At 51.9% G+C, this 7,220-nt stretch overlaps 1 long non-coding RNA gene across 1 annotated transcript; it reads left to right on the forward strand.

Moving 5' to 3' along the window:
* Positions 1–459: 459 nt before the first annotated feature.
* Positions 460–2,894, forward strand: LOC112840475 (uncharacterized). Its single transcript, XR_003212483.2, has 3 exons — positions 460–728; positions 1,355–1,479; positions 2,364–2,894. It is a non-coding gene; the product is annotated as an uncharacterized lncRNA (long non-coding RNA).
* The last annotated feature ends 4,326 nt before the right edge of the window (positions 2,895–7,220 follow it).

Consider the following 7,220-nt stretch of genomic DNA (forward strand, 5'->3'; position numbering starts at 1 on the left):
GGGATTGAGGAGAGGGTGAGGGAGATGGCGGCTCTAAGGCAAACACAGGTGTTACTGTGGCAACAGAACCCTGCAGAGGGCGGCACCAGCTAAGGCTGGAGCCCTCTTACAGCTTACAGGCTGAGGGCTAGTTCCAGGTTCAGGTGCAGGCGGTGAGTACTGCTGTCTTGGGGTGGATAAAATTTTTGTGGCTAGCCCTTGCTAGGGCTGCTAGGGGGAACCCTTTGTTGTTAGACTGCTCTTTTGTCAAAGGAGATGTTCCCTATAGTGGGGTTTTTGTTGTTGTTTGTTTGTTTTTGCAACAGTCAAGACACGTATCCATTTCCGAGAAAGGAGATTTCAGTCTGGGCTCACAGCATACTCAGGCAAGTGGCCTAAGGATGAGAAACCACGTGGTGGTGTGCCCCGCCCCTGCAAGGCACGCAGGAAGCCTGGGCTCCCACCGGCCACTCTGCTCCTTCTGTGGTGGACGTGCAACCCTTTGCCCCTGCTCCCATCGGCGGCCCCTCCCAGCTGGGGTTGTAAAGCCCTATACTCAGGGCCTGTGTGCCGGTGGCTCTGCCCTATCTTCTTCTGCGCCCTGGTCCTTCAGGCACAATGGGACCTGGCTTCCCCCAACTGCTGCTCCTGCTGCCCCCGGTGGTGCTGTTGCTGTCCCTCCCCTTCCTGCTGGGCTTCCAGTAGAGACCCTGCTGCGCATCGGGAAGTACTTTGGGGTCTGGCTCTAGGTGAGCTGTGAATTGGCGGCCCCGGAGAGGTGAAGAGCAAGGCACAAGGGCCTAACCTTAACCTCAAGGGGCATCACAGCCTTTGCCCCCTCACTCCACTGGGTTTCCTCCCTCTCTGCCTCCCCTCCCCTTTGCTTCCTCCACTTTTGTCCCTGCTTTTCCCTTTCTCCTTCCTCTCCCCTTCCCAATTTTACTTCACCTCCTTCCCACCTCAGTTCTAATCCCTGACACTCCCCAGTTCCTCAGGCTTTCTTGCTGAGAGGCCTAAATTTGAGCTGAAAGGGAGCAAAGAAAGTTTTGTGGGTGGTGAAGGCAATGTGGGCTGCCTTTCGGGAAGGATTGGGAAAATGGTCACGGGGCCATATGGGTGGGGCTGGAGGGGCTACAGGGTAGGACGCAACCTTCCCCGGGCAGCACAGTCCATCCCTGGGAGGAGAGGGGGATCCTGTCAGTACTCGCAGGTATGAGCCAAGCATCCAGGAATCCCCCGATTTCAGCCACCTCCTCGGGCCTGGGAACTGGCATTGTCCAGGCTGCCAGTGGCCCAGAGGGTGTGCACGCTCCTGACCTGTGGGAAGGCAGGGCCTGGCGAGCCTCATTATGTCTGTTTCACTTTCCAATCCTAGACTATTTCCAGAATGGAAGAGTCAACATCTGTAGGGCTTTCATTACCCTGGGGTTTCCCAGGCTGGGCAAAGTGCCATCCAGACTGAAGGGAGCCAACAAAGCTCTCTGAGGACAGACCATGAAGGTAGGTGGGGTCTGAGATGTCACCTGGGTGACCTTTACCTGATCGTGAGGGAGGTAGCTCTCAGGAGCCCTGGGGTCAGTAGCTGAGAGACTGGGAAGGGTTCTTTTTTTCCTTAAAAAGTTACAAAAGGGGTCGTGGCCAGAATGCATCATGGATTTCCCCGTGGGTGGTGGTTTTAACTAAATTTCACCATAGCTCTATAATCAGCTCCCTGGAATTATAATCTGGAAATTCCTTACAGGGCTTGGCATTTGGCTCTTCCCTGCATACTCCACCCTCAAGCCCTGGGAAAGCTATCCCAGATCCGGGTGCTGGCACTATTTGCAAAATTAATGCTTCCATTGTTTGAGCCAAGGGCTGAAATCAAAGTGGCAGTATTTAAATATCATCTAAGCGTACATATGATAGTGAAAAAAGGGCTGTGAAATCCTTTGGGAAAAACAAAAGTTGCACAGGAGTCCTGGATCTGGTGCTGGACTGCCACTGGCCCTTGACTGGACCAACAGAGTTATCAGGGGGAAAAGGACTTGTTGAGGGGCACCTAGGTCTTTGGGGAGTCCCCAGGCAGACTCAGGGATGGGAGGAACTGGGATGAAAATTGCAGTGGGGCTTGTTTGTGGTAGTGCTTTTGGGAACTTGAGGCCTTGGGGGCAAGGTGAGGGGTTGGGGGAAGATGGCCCACTAGGGGCCCCCTCTGTCATTGCAGGGTGGCTGATGTCCCTTCTTACCTGGCAACCTGACTGCTCAGGACCATGTGCTGTTTCTTCCCATTGGCCGAATCACTCATTCTTTCAACAAATATGTATCGTCTATCTCGAATGTGGCAAACACTTGATCTTGGAGGCCACAAATCAGAGATCCTCTTTTCTTGTCTTTCTCTCCAGATGACAGTCTCCCGTATGGATACCAGGACCGTGGGGACCTCTCCGTGCCCTTCTTGAGACCAAGGGCTCAAATTGGTTTTGAATCCCACCGTGACACTGTAAACGATTGTAGAGAGTTGGCCCTTCTTTGACCCGCTCAGTTACTCGTTTAGCCCTTTTCTGTGCCCCTGTAGCCTCAAAGGATGGGGCCCCCCTGCCCCAGCACTGTTCAAGCCCCGAAGTCTGCTCCTCCTCAGCTCTGGGTAATGACATTCGTACAGCTTCACCCACCAGATCAAGGCTTTCTGCTTCCCATGGCCCTTGCTGCTCTTTGCCTCTGATTCCTGTCCCCTCCCTTTCTCTCTCTGTACCTCCATCCCTCCCTTACCCTTTTCCATCTCCCTGTGAATTGCTTTCCTTCCCTTTGAAGTCCCAGACCCTTACCCCTTCTCCTTAGTTCAGGAAAACATAAATATATCATTTTGCCTAACTGTCCTTGGAATCTCATGTTTATGTGAATTCCCCATATGTACATCAGTAAATTTGATTTTTTTCCCGTTAATCTGTCTCCTGTCAATTTAATCCTTAGACCACCTATAAGAATCTCGAAGGGTATATAAAAATTTTTCCTCCCCCACAGTGTATTTGGGAGAATGGGCTCTGGAATGTGAAATATTTATGATTAGCAAAATGAGTGGAGAGTTCTTCAAAGAATGACAAGAGCAGCTACATGACCTATGTGTGTCACTGGCAGGAAGTGCAGGGGGCCAAGGTGGGGACAGTTGCCCCAGGACCCCCACTCTCCCAGGGCTCACAGGGTGGGGGATGACCTAGAGATTGCAAAGGACGCCGGTAGACGGCAAGCTTTTCGTCCACTTCCCACACAGACTTCCAGTATCTCCCAAAGGCCACCCAGCACTGGTCCCAGGAGCTCCCCCCAGGCCAGGGGTCTCGGCCCCGCCCAGGGGTGTCTGCCCAGCCCCTCTGCTTTCACTTGAAGAGGGTAGACAAGCAGGGGATCTGCCGGCTGGCCGGTATTGCTTTAGGAAGCTCCCCTAAAACCTCTTTTCCTTTTGTGCAACATTCACCTTAAGGACAAAAACCATTTTGTGGCAGAATTCCTAGCTGACATACCAAACTCCTTTTGTCTTCCCTCTCTCTCCTTCTCAAAAGAGCTCTCACTTTCTTCTAGGAAGTTTCCAGTCCATTTTATGGCTGCCCTCAGGGTGAGTTTTTGGCAAGCAGAAACAGAAGATGTTGGAGAACATCCTCCCCCACTTGCTGGTTTATCTTGAAACCTGAAGTCCTCGGCAGGATTTCCTAGATAGTGAAAGGAGGAGAGGAGAAGAGGGAATGCCTTGGGGGCTGTGGGAGGATGGGATCTTTTCTTTCCACCCTGATTCTGACAGAGCCCGAATGAGCGGGTGACCTCACAGGGACACGGTCTAAACAGAGAGGTGGCCCCTCATCTCCACGGATTTCAGACTTGGCAGGAACCAGGAAGGCCCCAAGCATGAAGCCAAAACAGGGAGCAAGAGCTCCAGCAAAATCAAAAATTTCTGCTCTAAGTTCAGGCAAACATTCATGATGTGAATGTTTCAAACTTCCACTGATGTGTGTCTTTTTTAGAAACTCCTCCTGATGGTAATGAGAGGAGGGGAGAAGCCCCTGAAATAGCAGAGATGGTTGTTTTAGCATCCACGGTGGTGGTAGTGGGGTGTCAGATTTTGTATGATTTTTTAAAAATTTTTTTATTGTTATGTTAATCACCAAGATTTTGTATGATTTTAAGAGAACGAGAAATGAGATATTTCTTGGACCCCAGATTATAGTACCAATAAATCCATACCTATTCCACCTATACTTTTTGCCCAAGAAAACTTTCAGAGAGCCCTCCAAATCATGTATAAGTAATTTATATTCAGTTCAGATGAGCTTGAGCCCCCTCCTGGTTTTTTAGGTCTTTGTCACAGCTCCACTGAATGTTGGACCAATGTGCCATGCTATCCATGGTCCTGTATTTTCTGCCAAACAAGGCTGTGTAATGGGTCTGTGGGAAGGATGGGGACAGGCTAGGAACTTTCTCATGACCTGTACAACTCAAATTTTATACCTAAGGAAGGAAGGAGGTGTCATAAGTGCTCATTTTCTAGCTCATCCATCTGATGCCTCAGATACTAGGCGCAGCCGGGGTTAACATCTGTCTCCTGGTCAAAGCCTGTCTGCTGGCCTTGCGCCCCTACACTCCGAGACATGCCAAGACTGGACTCACTTGTAGTGCAGGCTGCTGGGGGGCAGGTCTTCTTCCCAGACGGTCTACCAAAGGAAATGCCATGCAAACCCGCTGCTTCCAGACGCCCCTACTCTTTGGGATGTTGAGCCAACTGGAGCCCAGAGGAGGAGGGGCCAGCAAGAAAGTGCTCATAGCTCTGAGTGTTTCCTAAGGATTGAGGCACAGGTAGATAGTGATGTTGGTCGTAGTGTTCGCCTGCTTGTGGAGGCAGCAGGATGCCCAGCTTCTCCTTATCTCCTCTTCTACCATATTCCTCCCAGGTGTGGAAAGGTCCGAGGGCAGAGGTTGGGGGGATGGTCCTTGTGGTCTTGGTCTCTACGTTCCTAGTCCTGCTACTCGGCACTCATGCTGATCTGGGAGGGATCTGGGCATAAGTGTCCTATTCCTGATCCTGAGGGAGACAGAGAAGCCTGGGAAAGGCAGAGGGTGTTGTAACTTGTGGGGCACAAGATGCCCTCGCTGACCAGAGACTCTGCCTTAGAGGAGAGCCTGAACCTCTCCCACCCAGAGGGAGGGAAGGAGGGAGGGAGGGGGGTAATGCAGACAGAGAAAGATGGGGGAAGGAGGGGAGAAAAGTGAGCCCAGGGTTTAACTCACATCAGTGGCAGGTGAGGAGGACAGGCTGAGGGAAGGAAAGGGTGGCATGAATTCGGGAGATGTACCTGCTCAGGGGAGGCCTGATTCCCTGCTTCCCAGTGAGCCAGGGGAGAGACTATGCTGTCCCAACTGGGGCGGGGGGTGCTGTGCACATGCTCCCCCCACCTTCAAACCCAGAGCCTTGGCCCCCTAGCTCTCTCTTCCCACCCAGAGAAAAGCGATCTTACTGACACTCCGGAGCAGGGGTCACAAAGCAGAGAGCAGCCTTAAAGGTTCTCTTCCCGGCTGCACCTGAGCCAGAGAAGAGGTCATCAGATTTGAAGAGCCCCCCCGTGGTTGTCAAAGCTGCCGCACATACACGCCCAGCTGGACTCCTCCCCGCAGATCCTGGGCTAGGAAAGGCAGAAGCCTTTGCTCTGCCAGTGAGGACTTGCGGACTCAGCATCAAGCACCGTCCTGAGTCACACTGCTTTACAGAGGCAAAATTATGACTCAATTTAGTTAAGACTCAGACTTTATCTGTTCCTATGGCCCTGGCCTGGCCCTCTAGACCCACCAAGGACTGTGCCACGCCCTCCCTCCCGCCGCATCCCCAGCATCCAGCTAGAAATGTCCAATAGTGCCCGGAGCCTTGAAGTTCTGGGTCATGTGGGTTTTTTTTCGTGCGTGTGTGTGTGTGTGTGTGTGTGTGTGTGTGTGTATTTTAAGATTTAAATATTTCTTTGAGGTAGGGGTGGGACAGAGGGAGAGGAAGAGAGACTCCCAAGCAGAACCTCGGAGCCCAACACAGGACTTGATCCCGCGACCCTTAGATCCCGACCAGAGCCAAAACCGAGAGTCAGACCCTCAACTGACTGTGCCACCCACGTGCCCCTGGGTCACAGTTTTTAACAAGAAAGGGCATGCACTAGTTAAAGAGTTCTTCTGGGCAAAAAGCAATGTGAACCACACACATGTCCTCAGCCTCAGCTGGTACTAGTGATTTAATTATGTTGTCCCTGGGCACTGTCCCCAAACTGTACAGCAGATGGGCCTTTGGGGATATCCCCCTCCTGGGTAGGTATATCTATATCCCCTCTAGCTGTCCAGACACTGTGTTTGCTGACACTCCAGCTCAGCTCCAGGAGCCCCACCTCCACCACCACCTGGGCCCCTCTGTTCTCCCCTTTGCAGGGACTTCGGCCCCCCCCAGGCCTTCGAGATCGAGGCTCCCTGCTCCCTCGTCCCCAGGGACAGCGGTCCTCAAACTGCCCTCACCTCCAGCTGGGGCCAAGGGAAGTGTCTGGGCATGGGGCTCACATGCTTATTTCTCTGAAAAACTTTGATATGAATGCTTCTGGCCTCACTTCGTCTGTGAAGGAAAGGTCAGAGTTTTCTTCTGTGTTTCTCTTCCTGTTTGTTGAAGCTTGTGGTTTTACACAGTTCCTGAGAAAATACAACCATGTTATTTCACAGAACGCTGAAAATTATAAGAAATCAAACGATGGTAAGTTTGGAAGGTTCAGGAGGCAATCAGCTGAAAAGGGAGACACCTGTGACCTCATCGATCCCACTTTATTTATTTACTCATTTCAGCAGCAGGATGGAAACAAGCTGAGCTGTCCCTTATATTAAATCCTTGGAAGTGCCAACACGAGGTCCCCAGCACTGCCTGGGTTCCAGGGGACTCGCGGACACCTGCCCCTCACAGTCCGGGCTCCCATGTGGTGACGGTATGGGGAATGGCTTTAGAAGCAAAGGGCCATCGATTCCAAGTCTTGAGGTGAGCGACACTAAACAAACAACATATAAATAAGTAAATAGCAATGGAGAGAAAAATCTTGCAGAGGATTTCTGCCTCTCCAAGAAACAAAGAATCAAAACGGAGAGAGTGGGGACCACAGAGAAAATAGCCTTGTGGCCACCCCTGTCCTGTTTGCAGCTGCCTGACCACACCTGGGACAGCTGGAGAGCTTGTCCAGAGGCCTGTCCTGGGCCTCACTTAGGAG

The sequence above is a fragment of the Callorhinus ursinus genome, unplaced genomic scaffold (genome assembly GCF_003265705.2).
Source record: "Callorhinus ursinus isolate GAN/ISIS: 27379988/994484 unplaced genomic scaffold, GSC_fseal_2.0 scaffold19, whole genome shotgun sequence".
NCBI lineage: Eukaryota > Metazoa > Chordata > Mammalia > Carnivora > Otariidae > Callorhinus > Callorhinus ursinus.